This window comes from Myodes glareolus, chromosome X (assembly GCF_982192425.1).
Source record: "Myodes glareolus chromosome X, mMyoGla1.1, whole genome shotgun sequence".
Lineage (NCBI taxonomy): Eukaryota > Metazoa > Chordata > Mammalia > Rodentia > Cricetidae > Myodes > Myodes glareolus.
The window spans coordinates 98,424,729-98,447,291 of NC_142053.1; the positions used below are offsets into that span (position 1 = coordinate 98,424,729).

Below are 22,563 nucleotides of genomic sequence, written 5' to 3' on the forward strand. Positions count from 1 at the left end.
GTTGAGAGGTACAAAACAACTCCTATATTTTAAAGTATCATTAAATGTTTAAAATCAAATTGTAATTAATAAAAGCACTTGAAGACCCTTAACTCACTGACACTAAAAATTCTTAGTAAGGAGTTATTGTGCCTTTTGAATATAAAATACTTTTTGAGACACAGATGTAAGGATTCAGAAAAAATAATGTATACCTTCGGAGAGAAAATGTACCTGTCCACTGTCTGAAATAAAAGTAATTTAGAAATCTGCTGTATTTCAAAAAGAAGCCTACCACTTGATCTGTAAAACTCAGTTCACTTGTCAAAGGTGCCATGCTACCTTCAATTTGCTTTTAGAGCAAACAGTTCAGGGAAGTTGATTTCACTGTAACAATCTTCCTTTAGCCAAATACCCTTTCTTGATTCTTTGATGAGATTTCTCTGCCAAAGCAACCACCACTTGGCACGCACTCACTCCTGGAGAGAAAAGGGGTAGAGGAGACAACACTGATCTCAGTAGGACTGTCTGTTTGCACTCACTGAGAGAGCCAAGCTCCTACAGCTGGATGCCATCGCTCCATGGAAAATCTTCCAGGCTAACTCTGGGACCAGCTTCCTTGGTTCCTTCTTTCAATTTCTCACTGTTTCTAATTGCTACTGATTCCTGATACAATCAGTAGCTTAGAAACTCCAGTGGCCTAACTGCTTTAAATGCAAAAGAGAACTTTCAAAAGAAAAATAGGGACCAAAAAACTATTTCTGAATTCCTAAACAGAGGCTTTCTGTAAACTTTCACGGTGACTTTTCATTACCTGTGACTCCGTGAAAAGGAAGTGTTTCTTTTCCTACTGAGGTTACCATTTCTTCTGAAGAAATAGTTGGCATGGCACAGATCCAGAATTTATCCTTTTGACACCTCCACTCATTAAATAAATACACACAGTTCTCAACTTAAAGAGTCCTCTAGTCCAAAGGTCAACTTTTCAGAAAGAAGGACAAATATTCAGAACCCAAATTTGAACTTTGATACAAAGAATGTTCACATCCATGTTTCAGACTATCACATACGTATCTGACGTAAGTGCAAATGAGCTATGTCATCTCATATGTTACCTTGGGTTAAGGAATTTGGAATGTACACATCTTTTGTGTCACAACAGGGAGAAGAAGGAAGGAAAGGAAATGTTTCTCCATTTGAGTTCTGTATTTGTCCAATGCAAATGAGTAAGCCAGTGGAGCTTGGAATGGATCAGTGTCCAACTCCTTTCTCTTCCTGGTGCCAGACTTTTCTATGCCTAAAGTTCTCCATGATTTTGGTCATTTCTATCCTCCCCGCTGAAAACACTATTTCCAGAGTATAGACTGACGCCTTTCACATTGGAGAAGATTTTGAAGTTTTAAGAAGTGGAATTTGAGTTAAATTAAGTGAATCACAGAAACTTTACCAAGGTAAAATGACAACATTCAGGTGGAAACAAATGTATGGACAGAAAAGCTTCAGCATTCTTGGGAATTCCACTTTGGTTTATACTATGGATTAGTTCACTCAAACCTGCTCATTCTCATTGTAGATGTACAAGTTAGAGATTGTAAATAATTTGGTAGACTCCTATCCAGCTAGGGTTCCACTTATGAATAGGTCCCACTAATTTAGGTTGTCAGATCAAATATAATGACCAATTCATTCTGATTTTGAGATAATTATTATTGCTTCTTTATGTATAATATTGCTGCCTGTATTATTTTCATTTCCTAAATCTGATAACCCTGTACCGAATAGATAAAACTTTTAGAGATCTGGAAGATGGACATGAAGAACCAGCCATCCATCTTTCTGTCTGTTTTGGCTCTTTTCTGATGGTGCACTAAACACAGAAACATGAAACTTTTCATAACAATGTTCCAAAGCCCATTCTCTACCTCACTGGTTAGAAGAATGTAGTGCCTAGTAGGAGTTTTAACAGTGTTAGGTTGTACAGTTAAAACTTTTGATTCCTATTGAAAAGTTATACATTATAACTTTAAAAACAAAATGAATCAATGTTCCATCAACCATAGCAACTTCCTAGTGCGTTTTTTTCTATGTGCTCTTAGATATTTATATAGAAAGCTAGACTCAAAAACTTGTTTGTCCCTTTAGCCGTTCCAGTGGATTGGTAGGCATCCAATAATTCCTATATTAAATTCCTCTCTCTGATTAATGGACCCTAGAGTATTTTAACTTTTCTGCATTGGCCATTGACTGCTGTATTTACCATCTAAGCCAGTTCCCTCAGTGAATTCTATTATTTACACAACATTCCTTTGTATCATTTCAGGAATCTACAAATAATAAAAAGATTGTATAGCTTTATCAATAAGCCTCTACATCATAGAAATAAGATCTTTCAAGAAAGCTGGGTCAGAAGTGAGGAACACAAAGAACCTGCTTATTTCGGTCAGACACCTTGCAATGAGTGCACTTTAAGAGATAACTTTTAATTCCAACAACACATTAAGGCCCCCAAATATTGCATCAGTCCCTGGGAAAACTGGAGCAAAACAGTGTCTTCGGGACAGAACAAGACCATTGTACTTAAGCCCAGGATAGAACAGGACCATTGTTTTAAGCAGTTGGATTTACCTATACAAGATTAAGCCAGTCAACATTCCCAATATGGAAGGGGGACGGGTTCATGAGCTCTCTGAGCTGATGAGCTATTGTCAGTTGATGGCAGCTAGTGCAGGGAGACTTAGTTTCTTTTAAGCATGTAGTCCCTTGTACTACATACGTTTGTGGATTGCCCCACATCCATGAGCAAATGAACAGCACTATTTAGATTTAGTACGTTATTTAGAAAAGAAGATGGAAAGTTGGTGAAGGTTGGCGTGGATCTGGAACAAGTTATGGGGATGAGTTGTGGTGGTTATGATAAAATGCATTACGTATATAAACAAAATATATGGAATGCATGCATCAAATACTAAAGCAATACTTGTAATTAATTAAAATGTTTTTATTATATTCTTTTCTGTCTCCTATCTAGAGATATCAAAAATTTCACTTTTCAACACATTCAATGCCTAGGGAAACTGGATTCAACAGTTTTCTGCTATAATGTTCTTTAATTAAAACACGATCAGTTCCACTAATAAACTAAAACAAGGACTGAAGGTGGACAACCACCAGCTGCCTCATTTATAAGTCATAGAGAAGACTGGAAGACTAGGAAAGCAATGTAGCTTTTTTCCATCCTACTTTGTCCATACAAGGAATGGCTGCCGAGCAGAACAGAACTTATCTTTCTTGCCGTCAGTGCTGGGAAATGAAATGGAGTCCAAATCACACACACACAATGAACATATTGCCCTGCTAAATTTTTGTCATGTACAATTTCATTTTCCCCGAATACTGGTTTCTCACTAAAGATTTATTGAGTCCTAGTGATCTATGATAGTAATGTTCTCCACTCTTAGACCGTGCAGATAGGGAGACCTTCTAATATATTGTATTTTTGAGAACATCCAGGTTACTATGAATAATCCTGAGAGAACAATAGGCAGGCATGAGGAGGGGAGGAAGGGCCTAGGCAAATCAGAATGGATGAACCTTGCAACTATCAATATAGTGGGGAAAAAAAAATCCTGACTGAATTTTTATGTTGTCTCAGTAGCAGCTGACACAGCCTTTCTTCCCACTCATTCTTTCTGAGTAACAAAAGGACTGAGCAAAACACAACATTCCTTTCCTGCCTGGGGTTCGCTGCACACGGTTAATTGATCAGTGCATCTGTTTCTTGCATTCAGGGAATGACAAGTGGAGAAAAGCCAGAGGATCACACCACTGTTTGTTTACCCAGGTGCCCTCGCACCATGGGGAGTAAACACCCTGGGTTCTTTATGCTATAGAAGGAGAAGAAAAGGAGGGCCAATAACAAAACGTCCTTCAAAGGAAGCACCGTGTGAGCAGAGATATAAGAATTAGGACACTGTCAAGAGAGAGATCCTACAATAGCGCCTTGAAATAAAGAAGGACTCTTTTAAAAGAGAATGTAAGGGAAAGTTGTTACAACATCTATTGAATCCAATCTATCACCTTACCCTTAACTAATGAAAAGCGCAGTTGCTGCATCAGTTGCTGCATTTGTCAGCCGTACAAAGCAGGAATCTTTCCATTTCCCGTAATTTGCTTTACATTTTCTTAAGGCGGAAGTCATTCATTCTACATGTTGTCCACGCCGGACATCTAATACAGTTATTTCTCCCTGTGTGAAACTGGGATAGAACCCAGGCTGGCTTAGCCTACGCTATGCTAGCACTCAGCACTGAGTTATACACTCCTGACCCTTTAATGGGAAGTTTCAAAAATGCTTTTCTGGGTTCCTGCATAACAAAGAAAATGTCCAAAATATTTCCATTTTTACCTAAGGAGACTATGTGGGATGGAGAGAGGGGGGCAGACAGAGAGTCATGGAGAGAGACAGAGATAATAGTCTGAATTTTAGATTTCTAAGTCATTTATTGAGAGTTGGATTACATCTAGAATCCTTAATCAGAGAGCCTTAGTGGTGGATTATACATATGAGCTTTTTCCTTTTGAAAAAGAGAGGAAAGGCACTTGAATGGAAATTGGCTGCTAGTCTAGAATTTCCCAAGGGCAAGAACTCTGTCTGATTTCTTTCCTCCTGCATCTCCAGCTCCCAGTTTGGTGGCAGTCATGCTGCTGCCTTCCTTTGTGATAAAGAATCATCAAAGGAATGATTAGGTACACCAATGTCTTGATTACTGAGGGAAGAATTCAAGGACCTGCAGAGCATTAAAGGCAATTAAAAGGAGAACCAAGCAATTGGTGACCTTGGTATACAACTAGATAGAGGAGTGCTGATTTTTCATAGCAGCCTAGTTCACCCTAGGGCTCCTTTAACCACATTTTCTACTCCCAAATTTCCCAGTTACAGCCAGGCTCCCCACTATTTCTATCATTTGCCATTGTCAGTAGATTCTCAGAACTATTCCTGATGCAGAGCGGTACAGTAATGATCATGAAGGACACATGCCCAGCCTTGGAAATGATTGCATTTTCTTTAAAAAATAAATAGAAGGCAATCACATATTAAGTTAGACAGTGTGCACCAGTCTCTTTGTTAGTTTTGCAGCTCTAGCACATCAGAGAGTTTAATGGATGATGAACAAACCTTCTGAATGAATACTTCTTCATTTAAGAGTGGGGAAAACAGCTAAAGGGTAAAAGAGTTTCCAAAGAAAATTCAACAATTTGAGAGGAGACTGAGTAATTATCAGGTTCTTTTGATGAGGTAGAGAATCTATTCTAAGAGTCAGCAATCTTAAGCTAGACTTTCCTATGAGATTTATTTGGACTAGCCACTTGGCCTTAAGTTGATAAAATAACAGAAAATTATGCATTTCTGCTACGGTTCATTTCTTTTAGCCATGGTATCTCTAACGAGAACAACTCACATACCCAGCTTCCTAGCTATGTGGTTATTTCATCAATTATCAAATTAGTCAAAAATGTCAGTGTTTCATAGTTAACTCGAACTAAACATAAGCAAGATTATACCCAATACAACTCCTCCCACCCCCATATTCTCTCGAACAGACTGCATTTCTTGGGTAAAGTTTTATGATCTTTAGCTTTTGCTCATCACAACTCTCTCCAATATCATCACTCATCCAGCAGTGTCAATGTTGCCTTGGCAATGGGATTAGGAGAGGAACCTTTCGTGGTTATCAAGACTCACAGATGTTCAAGTTCCTTATATAAAATGGAAGGGTATTTGCAACTAGCCCATGAACATGCTAGTTCTTGAGATGAAATCATCTCAAGATTGTTTATAATCTCCCTAAAACAGGGAGCTGCTATACCCTTTCACGTCCATGGGCTGAAGATCAAAGAAGATGAATAGTCAAACATTGCTTGCTTGTTTCCTGGTATTTCTCAAGTATCAAAAATAGCACTTGGAACAAACTTTTGTGAAACAAATAGACAAATGTATGCTTGCATCAGAGGATTTTACTACTGTATTTTCTAATCTTTGGTAACTAAAATTTTTATTACACTCTTTGAAACAGGAAAACTATTGTTTGTGTGTTATCAACACATATTTTGTGTTTAAATAATGAAAATTGCTTTTAGGCAATGTTATCTTAATGAAAACGTGGGATTTGAAGTATTTCCATCATAGAGGTTTCTTTACATGTGTTACATCTAGAAATCATATATTAAATTAAGCAACTTGGAAGTTGAAGAAGTGGTAGAGGTGCGCAGAGGTGGCTGTGATGTTTTGGTGTGGGAGAATTGTCTGTATTCTATCAATCGTATTTTAAATAAATGCTGATTGGCCAGGCAGGAAGTATAGGCGGGAAAGCCAAACAGGAAGTAGAGGTGGAGCAAAGAGACCGGGAGTATTCTGGGAAGCAGGAAGCTCCTCCAGATTCCTGCCCAGACCACTCAGAAACAACTTGTGATCTGCACTCCTGAGAAAGGTACTGAGTCGTGTGGCTAGCATAGATAAAAATGATGGGCTAACATAAGTTATACAATGTTTGTATGTTGACAAAAGAAACCCTGTCCACACAGGAAAATGTATGCGACTCAGTCTGAATACCTGTTCATGAAACCTGAGGAGAGGAGGAGAATGTTACTTTCCAATTCCCCCATCTGGTTATCTCTTGACAGTGAGGGATAGCTATTCGATTTTTTGTCAATGAATTTAATAGAGTCATTTGAATTTAACACTTCAGAATATCTTGATGACCATGTAGCTTAGCCATACTAGAGCTGTTTTGCCTGTATGCTAAGTCTCATTACTCTCAAGTGGTGGCTATGCAGAGCATAGTCTCAGAAGCATTCAGATGCTCTGTTTATGGACTGGCATTGGCTCCCATGCACAACCATGAGAAATAACTGAATGTTAGCCATGGAATTTCCATCCTTCTGCTAGTTCTTCCTTTCGGCATTCAGAAGAGAAAATGAAGATTTTTTTTTTCACAGAATAGATCTCAGTTTTCTGTCTTGGTTTCTGTGCTTTTTACACCTTCACTTTGAACCTGGTTTCCAGAATCCGCACAGAGATACGATTTATTACTATTCAAGTATTAAACTAGTTCCAAGGTTAATTAGATGTCTTGGATCACAAGCATAAACAAACGTGGGCATGCCTTGTGGTAATATAGCATGAAAACAGGAAGTAGCCTTTAATATCATTGGATTATCACATAAATGCAATGACGAATTCATTCCTGAAAAAAAAAAATCTTAAAGTCTTTGGGACAACAGTCAGGCTTGGTAATACAGGTTTGAATTGGAGTTTCCAGAAAAAAAAAATCTACAACGCTTTTAGAGATACTAAAAGATACAAAACTGATAAATAAGAGGTTCCAGCATTTTGCAGTTTTGGAGAATTGGAATATTGTAGATCTAAAGCTGAATTATCCGAGCTATCTCTAGTCTCATTAATAATCATTTGTTGGTGACTTCTATGTCTGATGTAACATTCTGTGAATATAATATGAAATGTTTGCAAGAGACTCAAAAGCTAATATGTCACCAGGTACCAACTAAAACTTTTAACAGAGTTTCTCCTGCTTTGCCATTACCTGTCTACTTGATGTCTCAAGGAAGGTATTTGACAAGTGTCTTAATTTATAATTTTCTTTTGATCTGTGAATATGAAAGTTCATGCAACCATTTCTACCCTGAAGCATGTTATTTGAGGCAACCTGAATCTGTTTTAAGTTTCACTATTTGTGCTTTAGAATAAATATTTCTTATTCTCTTTGAAGTGAGAGGTTTTGTTGTTGTTGTTGTTGTTGTTGTTAGTTTGATTGTATGAACTGAAGAATAGGAAATGTGTATGGGACAACATAGCATATCTAATTTATTAAAATCATTACAATCCATATTTGATTTCACTACAAGTGGCAGTATATGAGCAAATACCTGTCTTGGTGGGAACAGGTAAGGATAGGAATTGATTAAACATCTATTAATATTATAGAATTTGTTGTAGGCATTAAAAATACATCAGTGATTGGGACAGACATGGTTCCTGACTTTGTGGATGCTGAATTTTAGTAAAGATCCAGACCTTCAGAAAAGATACAAGTTTCTTAAGAAGAAACTTCTCAAGGGAACTTGACAAGCTCAACTAGTTCAATTGTCACTTAGAAGCAGGACAAAGAGAACAATTGGTAAAAAAGAGTCTGGCAACCATTCTATATTCAAATTGCATTTATAAAGTAAATACTGGATGGAGATGGAAAACTTATGCAATACATATCTAAAAATTAACATCTAAAAACAAGGTTTCAAAGAGAAAGAAGAAATTCCCATTGAGTAATAACTGCTTGTATTTAAATGTGTACTAGCTACAAAACACACTGGCGACTTTTTCCGTTACTTGCAAATCCCTTTGCACATACTTGTTGACCAGAACTCATTCTTTTCCTTCACCCCTTCACCAGGAAAGTCAGAAGCACCTTTTCCCATAAAGATTTTGAATGAAACATAGAATACCATTTATTTTAATGGTTTATGGGTGTTCCAGCATGCACTTGATTTATTAACAGAGTCATTTATGACTTACCAAAAGGTATACAGGTGAGTTTTTCACCTAATCTCCATAGCCAGATGACGTCCTATAGCATCAAGTTTTGCAAAAGGAGACACTCTTAATTAGCCAAGAGACACTGCTATCCTCAAATCAACCAACATTTGACCGAGGGTTTAAGGAATTAAGAAATAACCTGAATGTAGCACTTCCAGATGAAAGTTGCTTTAAGGAGTCTCCATTCTGAAAACCCGAAGAAAACTGAGTACATTTTTTAATATCATAAAACCAAAGACTTTTCCTGTGCAGTATTCCACTGCCTTACAAAATGACATTTGCTGAAGTTTACATTTTAAATATCAAGGAAAATAAACTACGACCAGATTCTGAGTCATATTCATGAACAGAGGCTCTGATCACAGCATCATTTATCAGCCTTCTGGAGACACTAAGAATTGAATTTTAGAAAATGGTATTATGAGTCCTGAGTCCTGACCTACAGAATCAACCAAGCAGGGCTCATAGGGGCTCACAGAGACTGACGCAGCAACCATGAAACCTGCATGGGTCTGTGCTAGGTCCTCTGTATACATGTTGTGGTTGCTTAGCTTGCGGTTCTTGTGGGGTTCCTAACAGGGTGAGTTGTCATGTCTCTGACTCTTTTGCCTGCTCTTGGGACTCTTCTCCTCCTACTGGGTTGCCTTGGCCAGCCTTGATATGAGGGTTTGTGCCTAGTATCTTGTTATGCTGTGCTCAGTTAATATCCCTGGGAGGGATGTTCTTTCCTTTAGGAAAAATAGAGGAAATGAGGATCTGGGGGAGAGGGACGAGGTGTGGGCAGCACTGAGAGGAGTGGAGGGAGGGGAGGCTGTGGTCCTGATGTATTGTATGAGAGAAGAATAAATGAAAGTAAAGATAAAAAAGACCTGAGTCTTGGTAGGAAATAAAAGTCCAACTGGGAAACCCTTGGTTAGTGCCTTAAAGTTACTGTTGCTCTGAAAAACACCATGCCAGTAGCAACTTGGGCGGAAAGGGGCTTAGGCTTCCATGCCACTGTTCATCACCAAACAAATTAGAGTGGGAATTAAAACAGCTCAGGAACCTGGAGGCAGGAGCTGATGCAGAGGCCATGGAGGGGCACTGATCACTACCTTGCGCTCCATGGCTTACTCCGCCTGCTTTCTTATAGAACCCAGCACCACCAGCCCAGGGATAGCACCACCTAGCGCAGGCTAGGTCCTCCCCCATCAATCACTAATTAAGAAAATGTCCTATAGGCTTGCCTAAGGCCCAGTCTTCTGGAGGCATTTTCTTTATTGAAGTTCCCTCTTCTCAGATAAGTTTAGCTTGTTTCAAGTTGACATTAAACTATCCAGCAAAGTCATATAACCAAACATTAAAAAATAGAAAAATAAGTTAGTGTAAATAGTAACACTACTAAAATACAGAGTCTGGATCATTGAAAAATTATTTTAATTTTCAAACATTTTTCTGTCAAAAAATAAAGAAAATAATTATTCAAATGTAAGAGCTGTTTTTCTTGAGGGTGAGGGATGTGGTGTGTATGGGATGATCAACTTTGAAATAATTACTGAAAACTTCTATAATGTTAGTGAGCAATTTCCTCAAGAAACATTTATTTAGAGTGTATTATTATATTCCAAAGATACTGAGTTTAATATCATAGCCCTGATTGGAGGTGGCCTCTGAGCTTTCCGGATCAAATTGGTGAGACTGAGAGGCTAAAGCTGTCAGTTCTAATTTTAATTGGGCATAAATGCAAAAATTGGAACAAGGTCTTATTTTTGAAAAATATATATTTGGAAGAACTTAAATATGTAAGTAATTTTCATCAATGAATTTAATTAAATAGAAATGTGAATCTAATAGTGAAGGAATTGGCGTGGGGTATAACTGTAAACTACAAGGCAGTTTTCTAAAAAGTGCAGAGGAAATAATACTTTGTAATTTCTTACAATAACATATTAGATTTAAAAAGTATATTATTAAAATTATCCTCTTTTTGAGACAGGATCTCATGTAGCCCAGATTGGCTTTGAATTCACTTTGTAGCTGTTGTCCTTTATAGCTGATGACCTTCAATTCCCAATCCTTTGTACTCCACATACCAGGCATTGGGAGCATTATAAACATGAGTCATCATATCCAACTGACACTGCCTACTTGAGGCAGAGAACATGGAGAAATCTAGAAGGTACTAAATGGGAAGCTTTGTTCCTACTGACTAGCTTCCAGACTGCTACTCATTCTGCCAGAGAAGAGAAGCAAGAATCAACCTCACCCAGGTGTGAAAACTACAAGATGCAATGATTTACAATAATGACCTGCTAAATGGAATGGAATAAAGAAAGCTAATAATTTGGGTGGCTCTCTATCATCAAATCCGGTACATGGGCCAAAAAAAAAAAAAACCGGCTAGACCCCGAGGTCTTTAATTTTATCAGCCTCAGAACATCAAGTTTTTGGTCTAAGGCCTCTGCTGCAGAGACCAATCCTTTGCAGCCAGGCAATTCCCCAGGTGCTCACTTTGTGGCATCATAGGAGAGGTTTAAGAGGATGTAAATTTTGCCATTCTTGAAACTGCTGTGAGCCCCACATTCATCATGATTACCCAAAGTCCTTCTGTCTTCCGGGAACCCGTCCTGACACTTGTTTCCTTTTAAATCACAGTCCCTTCCTCAAGTAATTTTTGTTTTGTCATTTCCTGTGTTTATAATACATTAGCACTACATAACACATTATAATACATGTTGGCTGAATGAACAAATATTGAAAAACTACGATCTTCATTTTTTCCTGCTTAGTGTCAAAAGTCAAGGACATAACTCAGATTTCTGGCCAGAGTAAAGCATTTCTGTGGAAGATGGTAAGATGACAGCAGAATTTACAACTCAGTTTACTCTTTCGCAGTAAACTTAATTTATTCTAGTTACAAGAAATGCATTGGTGTAATATGCCATGAAGTGGGTTTATAGAACAGAATAAAAAGACTATTACAATGTGGTTAACACTACCTAATTCTGAAAAAATAAAGACAATTTACAATTTGATATATATATATACAATTATTAAAAAATGAAAGATTATTATAATGAAATGGCATCACCATGCAAAGATTAGCATGCTGTATTAAATAGACAAATGTGCCATATGGTAAGACCTGCAGTCATTCATTCTAACTGGATTTCCATAGGATAATTTTTTCAGTTCCAAAATAGTCATATTACACAATGGTTGCAGATATAATTGAGAATTATGTTCTTAAAATTTCTACCACAGAAGATAATTAATATCCATTTAGGAAAGTTTGGATTTTCAATGAATCAGACATGATTCTGCAGAGAAAGTCTTACTATCTCACTGCCCACTTTCCCAGAATATTCTTCTTTAGTGTTTCATAAGGTAACAGCATTAGATCACCTGGAAGCTAGTAGAAGGCCAGACCCACAAGCCCTGCTGCAGAATATCCAGGGTGGGCCTCAGGAATATGCAACTATATTCCCGAGTATGTAACTATTACTAGTTCTTCAGGTGATTCTTAAACTCCCTGATCCTTGAACATCCCTTCCATCTTCCCAGTCTCTTGTCACTGCTCAACTCACAAGTAGAGAATGACAACATTATTTAGAGTAAAATTATTGCCATAAAGGAAAAAGAAAACTAAGAGAAAGAAGTCAAGAGAGAAGCAATGGTAGATCAATCCCAGACATGTTAATTTCAGTCTCATCTAAGTCATTTAGGAGTTGATACCTGTGTTTCTTCATAAATATTGAGAGCCATTGATATGCCCTTTTAATAGCTAAGCAAAGAAATCATATTTTCAAACCACATGTGTTCATGTTTTTAAACAAAGAAGATAAGATATATAGTTTTTTGACACACAGAAATCATATATATAGGGGCTGGAGAGATGGCTCAGTGATTACGAGCACTGACTGCTCTTCCAGAGGACCTGGGTTCAGTTCCCAGCATTCAGATGGCAGCTCACAACTGTCTAAAGATCCAGTTCCAGGGGATCTGACACCTTCACACCAATGTACATAAAATAAAAGTTAAATAAACCATAAAAATATTAAATATAAATATATACATAATGACATGCAAGTTAATTGTGTTTTTTTTAAAAATGTGTCTATTATTTTACAAAAGTATGCCAATTGAATTTTAAAAATTGTGCACAGATGCTCTAAGGCTTTTCACTAAGAAAGGTACTAATTAAATATAATTGCTGGTAACTTCAGTCTTGTAAAAAGCCCATGAAAATGACAGGGATACATATTATCGACACTATGAAATGAGAAGCCTGTGTGGAAAAACATCTGTAAGAAACCAAAGAAAGAACAATTAAGTGAAGCCTCTTTGACCCCTCATTGTCAATTCCTCTTGAAAACGGATATTTCATTCATTTACATTTTAAGTTAAGTAAATGTTTCCCATCTCTTTCAAAAATCTTTGTAGCAGATTAAAGATGATGTGAAGTTTTACAAAACCAGAATGGAGAGCAACTTCCCAGATGGAATGGATTATTTTGAGTTGTAAAAGAACAGCCAAGGTCTATGTAAAGTTATTTTTTTCCTTTGACTAGAAACCCCGAGTGCAATATGTAAGAATATAAAGCTATTCCCAAGATGCACAAATTCTGTAGGCCTTTTCAAATGAACCTTCAAAGTCAGTATTTTAACTCTGCTACTGAGAGAAGTACGTATGCGCTAGGTTTCCCAAATGAAATTCTCTACTCCCAGACCAATCTTTTATAAAGCCACAAAAACCCAAATAATATTAAATGTTCTTGTGCCTGACATACTGTGACTATGCTCTCTTTCATAAAGTAGAGCACCTGCACTTTGTATTTCTCCAAACATCTTATATGTTGGCAGAAAGGATATATTTCTCCTAATTTAAACTAAAATACATGATTCTTTTGAAAACAACAATCTAAATGATGCAAACGGAAAACACATTTGTAAATTTATGTTTACAAAATTAAGATTTATTACAGCCTAAGTTCCCCTGTGTAGTTTTGAAATTTATGGATTTGGAACTTTATGAGTCACTGACAATATTACCTTTGAAAAAGAAACTCACAGGCCAGCACAATACCTCCAAGAAAAAGACACAGTATTTAAGTTAACACATATCCTACACCATGGGTTATGTTAAAGATTATTTTGTAAATCTCTGAACTATTCAGAAGGTGAAAATAAGCAATATAAGCCACTTAGAGCTTATCAGTCCTTGGTCTTAAATCATTCAAGCTATAACTCTAGGAAGGTGACATGGAACCTTTGCCACTCTCCGGGGTGACATTTGAATATCAGGCATCCCCTAGAGATACAGCAAATTGACATTTCATATTGTGTATCACACTTTGCCATTGACTCTCCAATGTCACTGCCAGCCGTAGAAGCCACAATGGAAATGAGCTTCACTTAAGGCACTCTGTATTTCAGTCTTTTTATACACACCCTCTCTTTTCATATTCTTTTTTGAATTACTTTTTCAAAGAATGGGGGCACTGTGCTAGAGAAGGGTGGGGTATAATGACAAGTAAGTTCATTTGTTGAGAATAAAATGGTCAGAAAGAGAACAATGAACACAGAAGTTTGTCAGAACAGGCTTTTAGTTCATCGACACAAAGAGTTGTCTTCATAATTTCCTTGGCCATGAGTTGCATTTAAAGATAGAATTGCTAATAATTCCCCTTTCCTTTTACTTGCTTAATTATGCAATCGGATATTAAAGAATTTTGGCAAGCATTTTGCACAATTTTAAGTATTTTTTGTTTATCCAAACTCCTATTTTTGTTTTGGAATGTGAGTCTTGACCAGTAAATCATTCCAATGCAGCCTAGTTTAAGAAGGCAAATTTGCATACCTTGACATAATATCTCTCATGTGTAAGTATTCTTACTATAGCCCAAAGACAGAAATGTCCGTGTCACCATGGTGTCTCAATAAGGGTTGTCGCTAGAGTGGAGGTTTGAGCAGAAGCAGTCCATTCAAGATGTGTCAGTAGGAAACTCTGTGGGATCAGGAAACTGAAGGGACAAAGAACAACCAAAACTGCTCAGTTGGGCACGTTACTGATGCAGGCAACTGGGATTCCATTCCCATGGGGGCCTATGAAAATGTGGGGATGTCTCAAAATTACTGCAGTTAGAGGAAAAGCAAAGACTTTCCCTACCGACTGTTTGTATTGCTTGAGGTTTGAGTCTATTCATAATCTGACATATCCAGATTGGCCCACATGTCTAATTACAACATCAAAGTTGAGAGTTATGTTAAGATATCTGGTATTCGATGTTAAACCAATCTACACCCACAAACTGTACACAAAATTAGGCAATCATAATATTGAAGGAGGTTGCTTGTTTGTTTCCCGGCTGCCCAGAAACAGAAATAATCACACAGAAACTGTATTAATTAAATCACTGCTTGTCCTATTAACTCTAGCTTCTTATTGGCTAACTCTTACATCTTAATTTAACCCCTTTCTATTAATCTGTGCATCACCACATGGCTGTGGCTTATTTTGGAGTCTGTTTCCGGCAGGGCTACATGGCTTCTCCCTGACTCCACCCTTCTTTCTACCAGCATTCAGTTTAGTTTTCTTTGCCTCACTATGTTCCCCTATAGCTTGTTATAGGCCCAAAGCACTTCCTTTATTAAGCAATGATATTCACAACATACCAAGGGGAATCCCACATCATCATAGTGGCAGAAAAGATACTGGGCACACAGGATGTTTACTAAGTTTGCCAAATCTCCTTTTTTCCCCATAGATTCACCTTTCAGATTTCAAAGTTAAAAATCACACCAACTGCTGGAAACTTGTGGCACAGAAGCTCCTTAGGATTTAAAAAGGTATGTTTTTTGTTTAATTCTAGCCACAGACATAAAAAAAATAACATTTCAATGTCAAGGGCTAGGTCAAAGTTCTTTCAGTCAAAACAGCAGGTCTAAAAATATAAGAATACTTTTTTAACAGGATGATCTACATCTACTTACATTTGCAGGCTAAACTGCCAATGAGGAATCACAGTATGTGAGTTCAAAGTGAGAGGCTATTCTTTTCTAAAGTAACATTAATGCAAAGATCTGTCACTTAACAACAATGACAACAAAAAACTGACCAAAGGAAAAAAATGAACAAATTTTGTCTTTTAACTTTTGGTGCATTATTTAAAGTCTTAGGTTCTTTTGTGTTTCACAGTATGAAGGCCCCTTTGATGTGATATTTATGCTATTATTATAAGCTGTAAATACAGGAACAACTGCCCCAGTGCTCTCTTGCATGTGTAAAATTCCAGGTCCCCTTAGAGGAGTTGATTTTGTGATAGCAGCCAACATGGCCTTGGAGAATGGTATAATCACTGTTTCCTTCCCTGATTGAGATGTTCAGGCCCCCACCAATAGCAGTTGCTCAGAGAATATGGTATGGTCCTTCTAGTCTTCCTGCTGCTTTCTTTCTGAAATTCAGTATTCTTTGATGGTTAAAACTTAGACCACAAAGTGAATATTCCTAGAACACATTAATATTTAGGAATTTGGATACAAGTTGACAAGGGTTTGAATATCATCTAGGCTCTACGGACTTTGGGAAATTTCAAATCTATTTCATTTTAGGAAAGATGGAATTAATATACTTTCTCAAAGACTTTTTAATGATGTACAGTGTGTGGTGCTTTGTACTCAAGAAATATTATCAGTTGTTATTATTGTGATTATAATTATGGAGGCAAAGAAAAAAGTTATACCATAAGACATATTCTAGCAAACTAGAAAACAGCTTTGAGGAGGTGTAGCAGGAAGAGAAACACCTATGTTTCTAAATAGATTTTAAACAGTGATCTTCAAGGCAGCAACATCTCCTGAGAGGTTCTTAGAGATGCAGAGGCTCAGGCCTACTAGAAATGAACTGTTGCAGAGACTCTGGAGACCAAGCCACTTGTGCTTTATCAAGCCCAGCAGAAGATTCTAACTCAGGTTTTGTCATTGAGAAGCTCTGTTCCAGCTAGATACCATGAAGAGTAAAGGCTGAGTTACGTTCCTAAAGAATATCATCCCATTGCTGACATGATTGTTTACATATTTTTTTCTACACAGCTTAGTCCACAGTCCTAGACTTTCAAAGACAGAGGTATGAAGTGGTACATGAGAGTACACACCTGTAATCAAGGAGGATAATGATTTCAAACTTTGCCTGAGCTACATAGGGAACTGGGGTCAGCATGTGCTATGTCTACACAGCAACAATCTTAAAAAACATGAAAAAGATAGAACTAGATAACAATCTTCAAAAGATTGACTTTCACAGTCCAATTTAAATCCTTCCTTGCTTTGTATACACACATACATAATACATACTTACATGCACACATGTGTATATATAGATATTTGATTGTGTTAATATTTATAGAATCAAAACAATTAATATGTTAGATAATTGACATTCTTCAGTCATTATTTTTAATAAGAACCAACAACTCTTAAATTCTTCTTAGAGCACATGGATGATTCTTTGCAGAGTACAAATCTTAAAGCTTGTAGAATAATGTTTTCTCAGGCGTAGATTTAATAATTGTAAAGAAAAGACAATGCTTTCTACTGCTGAGAAATATTATTGTAAGGAAACCGTATTTTAAATAATGACTTTCATTTACAATCTTAAGTAATATCATTATATATGCCCTTTTGCTTTTAAACGAATAAGTATTTACATAAAATGCAGTCATTTCTCCCACTTCTTCATTGTTGAAATTGTCCTCGCCAACAGTTCTGTGCCGTCAAAATGGGATCAGAATGTGTGGGAGGAGATTGGTTTCAGTGAAGTTTTGCTAATGTGCATACTATTCAGAGACTACTCAGGAAACAATGTGTATAAGAAAATGAGAAAAAGTTGGTTAGCAAAGCCCTTCTTTTAAGCTCACCTATGTAAGAAAAAATATGAGTCAGAGAAATTTATCCCAAGCTTAGTTGCCATGAAATTACTAGGTTTAGAAATATTAACATCCAAGTTTCCACAGAAATCAGCATATGATGCTTATGAATGATTTTAATTTTAATGGTAGCTAAAGTCATTTGCTTACATGTTATACTAATCTAAGCGTTTTATGTACTTAAATGAAAATGTAACTTATTTTTCACGTATTTCTTTTTAAATTTTATTAATTTTATATTATTTTATTTTATGTGTGTTATAGTCTGGTCTACACGTATGTCTATGTGAGGGTTTCAGAGCCCCTGGAACTGGAGTTACAGACAGTAGCAAACTGCTATGTGGGTGCTGGGAATTGAATCTGGGTCCTCTGGAAGAGCAGTCTTTGCTCTTAACCTTGTAGCCATCTCTCCAGCCCCCTTCTTTAGGTGTCTCATTATTTTATTTTATTTGGAAACAGGATCTTTCTAAGTTGTTCAATCTGACTCTGAATTCATTATATAGTCCTGTTATTTAAGTTATAATCCTCCTGTCTCAGCTTCCCAAATCTTGGGACCACAGATGTGTGCCACCACACCAGGATTCTTTTGTTTTCTGCCTACTATATAATGATTATACCCGCAATCAAGATGTTACATAAATTATTTCATGACTCAGTTTTCAAACAGGGTCTCACTATGTAGCCAAGATTGTACTCAAACTCACTATGTAGCCTAAGTTGGCAATGAACTCAATAATCTTTCCATTTCAAAGTCCTAGAAATGGCTTATACATGTGTACTGCCAAATAATGTAGAATTTGCAGTAGCTATCATTAGTTAGGAGAATCACTGCTGATGGGTATTTTAAACTTCCATTTGGCCAGATATTTTAAGAGAGCCAAGGAAGGCAGTAGCCCTGTGTTTCATTCTGATTTCAAGGTCATATATAAAATGTGTTATGACTGTGATACTAACAAAAAACCCTTTTATTGAATATTCATTTACTATACTCTGTTTATTCATCAGAGCTTGAGTTAAATACTTATTATGGGGCAGTTATATACAGTATAAAAATCCTCAAAAAGTAAAAAACAATATTATGAAGAATATAAATTTGTGGATAGTTAAACACCACGTTGCAAAGGTGAATGTGCTAAAGTCACCAGCTAAAGATGCCGATTTTGAGTTTTGAAAGTTCCGGAATGTGTGTATGGCATGTTATCTGAAAAAGGGGTCATGAACTGATTAAGCAAAGGTGGCATGGCAAACACAGACTGTTCCTAAGAGAGAGAATCTTTGTTTGAAGGGAAAACAGTAAGAAACAAAGATACTTTCTGAAGTTCAGCGAAGAATGATAAGGTTCGAGAGGTCACATGGAGAACATGAAAGACCATGAAAATAGAGGCATGCTAGTAAATGTCAAATAATTGGCTCTTATTCCCAGGGAGACATTAATTGCATCATTTGCTGATTTCTGTGGTGAAAATGATCTCACCCTGGAAGATTTATAACTAGCAACGTGATATCACCAAATGTGAAATTCAGAGGAAAGAGATCCACATAATTGCCTCCGGGAATGTGTTAAGGAAAAGTAGTTAGCAAGTCAAACAAATGTGCACTGAACACATAGAGTGAGGGATAGAAGGAGCAAATATTCACAAAGCACGTGGGTACTAAATATTACTAATAAGTATTCATAATATACTAGATATGTGAGTCCATACATACACACACATAGAGAAGCAAACACACACACACATACACACACATAAACAAAATCTGTATAAACAATTATTACAACGATGGACATGCTAGCATGAAAGAGGGTTCAGAAATCTCACAGAGCACAACCCATAGACAAAGTACTAAAGACAACTAAGGAATTCTGACATGGGAAAAGTAGGCCTTCTTAGTGATGAGTCTCCTGATTGGTTTTACAATGACAAGTGGTAAGCCCTGCACTTATACAAGTAACACTGGAGAGACTGAGCACGTTGTAGTTGTGTATTTAAGCATGCTCCTGCACACATACATAACAACAACTAAAGAAAAGAGACATGCTCGAGAGAATAGTGTGCATGGGAGGGCTTGGATGAAAGAAAGTGAATGGTCAAAATGATGCTATTATATCTTATTTCAAAGACAGAAAGTTCTGTCGTATAAAAGGCATATCCTTAGAGAATGTGTGAATTAAAATTTAAGCATCATATTCTGATGACTATTCTATTTCTCTGTATGAATTTGCTCTATGCTTGTGGACGTGTGTGTGTGTGTGTGTGTGTGTGTGTGTGTGTGCATATTCAGACACAGGCAATCTCACATGCATTTGGAAGTCATATGTCAAAGTCAGGTGTCTTCCTATATCCCTTTATACCAAATTTTTGCAGGTAGCAACTATCACTGATTCGGTTAGTGGGCCTAGAGATCTTCTTGTCTATGTCTCACCAGTGCGAGCCTTACAGATCTGTGCCCTGCTCAGATTTTTATATTGGTGTTGAGAACCTGACCTCACGTTCTCATGCTTGCACAAGCACTTTTTATGACCCTACCGAGCCAACCCCCAAACTCAGATAACATTGTTTCCTTGCATTCATTTATCTAAGAATATTTTTTAAACTAGATGAATTATTTGATGACATTAAAATGCAAAAATGGGTTTATACATAATCTATCACTGAAAGATATAACTTGTTGGATTAAAAAGTGAGTGTTTAAATAAATAATGTCCTGAAACATGATCAAACTTTGGTGTTTATTTCAGCATTATATTATCACCGAATGCCTCTGTAAAACTAAATACACAATTTGGAGCTATTTAACTTAACATTTGTTGGGATTTATTTACTGCTCATTTGTTTCAAGCCTTTCTACTGGATTCTTCAGGGTGCTACAAATATGAAAAATATATTCACAAAGGTTTGCAGTTCAAATATAAACATGGAGAATATTCCATTATTAAACACAATGTAGAATAAATAATACATAAATCAAAAACTAAAGAGGCTTAGAAATGAGGAGGATGGATTGGAAAACAGGAAAGAATGAGTTCATAGCTGAGAAGCTTTGGAAGGCAATATATCCAGAAGGGCAATTAGGATAATCATCAGTTAGATTCCAGAAAGGGAGCCAGGAAGGTCCAGAAAGTCATTTGACACAGAAATTAGATGTGGCCTTAAGAACAAGCCAAACAGTGGCTAACATACCAGGTACATTTGACATCACAATACAAAATCGGCATCTAAAAAGTACACATTTGAGAACTGAGCAAACAAGCAATAAAAATAATCACAAAAGCTCTCACAGTGTTTTAAGTAACATTACAACTTTGAGTTGGGCTGCGTTCACAGTTATCATTGGCCATAGGTGGTCTGTTGGTTGTGGGATGAACTGGCCTATGTACCCAAATATATAGGCAATTATAAGGTGGAAGAAGATTGCTCCTGCATCTTCTAACTCAAACACCATGTTTTAATCGACCACTAGACTTTCTCAGAAGCACACAAAACACAGCTATCTCCAGTTCACATGTGGACCTCGGCACGAATCCTTCTTTTAATGTATAACAGGCTATACTATGATTGATATCCTCATTTATCTCCTCAACTGCACATTAATTGAAGTCGGAGACTTTTGTACTTTTCATCCTCAAATCTGTTAGTATAGTGTTCAAAATGTATAGAATGATCAAGTAATACCTATTGAATGATTAAACTGATCAAACAACACCATTCTGAAATACTTGTTCCAATCTTATTATGAACTTCATGTTTGGCTGTTTAAGGACAGAAGGGGAGAAGGAGTAATGAAAAGAGAAGAGATTTTTCCATTTAGCATAATACATAAATTAGCATAGGCCAAATAGTTAGACCCAAGAAGAGATTAGAAATAAATATCAAGTGGAATAAGAGAAGTAAAATTTACAAACCTTTCTGACTTTCATACCTATGAGTATCCTTATATAACTTCTCTTCTTTCAAGGATGACTTAAACACTTCCCAATAAAAGTATTGCAGAACTGGGAACAGAGAAGCATACGATTTGATTCATTCCCTTGGCTACATCTTGATTACTTTTCTTTATAACAAAGACAAGAAACACTGGAGAATGACAGTTTTGTGAATCATCTCAGAATAGCAATATTAAACTGGAATTAACCTCTGAAGAGTGGCAATCTATGTACCATATATGTATGTGTGTACTTACATGAACCAAGAGTATCTTTTTTCTGTAGGCTTATAGGCAATTGAATAGAATATATATTGCTAGAAGATAGCACTACTCTACACACACAAACATATACATGGGATATTATTATTATTATATTGTTGTCACAGAAAGAATTCTATCCTATAAACCAATTTCCCTTTAACTTGCTAATCTTTGAATTTTCTCATTCCTTTACAAGTATGTCTACAGATCTCTATGAAAAAGCAATGTAAAGTAGAATGATCATGAGCTATAAAAGTTTGGTTGGTGGTGACTGTGTAGATTTCAGTGTTATGTAGTTCAATTATAACAAATTCAACATAACATTTTTCCAAAAGATTTTGTGTAAAAGTTTAAAATAAGTTTTAGAACAGGAAGAATGACTGCATATTCTTGTAACAAGAAGAATTGGTTCAACTGGAGGAAAATTAGAGATAAAAACTTTGAGATGACACTGGAGAACATCTGTCTCACTACCAGATAACTTTCATTTATAATGACAAAAACATAGGCACTCTTGGCTTTTGAACGGCAATATATATTAAAATTTTCCTATCAATTATAAAACATTTATTATTTGGTGCAAAAGTCAGAGAACAGCTTTTTGGGTATGTTGCCTCTTTCTGCCTTGTTTATGTACATTTAAAATTTTTTGACATTATAATATGACTACACTATTTCTACCTTCTCTACCTATACTTTCCTCCCCCTTTCCTTTAAATTCATGGCCTCTCTTTTCATTAATTATTATGTGTCTTCACCTTCATCCTCTACCTCCCGTTTCCTAATTCTCAGCTAGTATGACCCTAGCTCTGCTGGAAAGTCTCTTATCACACTATTATTTACATGTCTGCTCTGACTTCAAAGGGTATGAGGAGCGCTGTTC

General features: G+C 36.5%; 1 protein-coding gene across 8 annotated transcripts in view; it reads right to left on the reverse strand.

Moving 5' to 3' along the window:
- The window catches only part of Dmd (dystrophin), a 2,257,783-nt gene that overhangs the window by 411,086 nt on the left and 1,824,134 nt on the right, over positions 1-22,563 (reverse strand). The gene's annotated exons all lie outside the window — the stretch shown is intronic.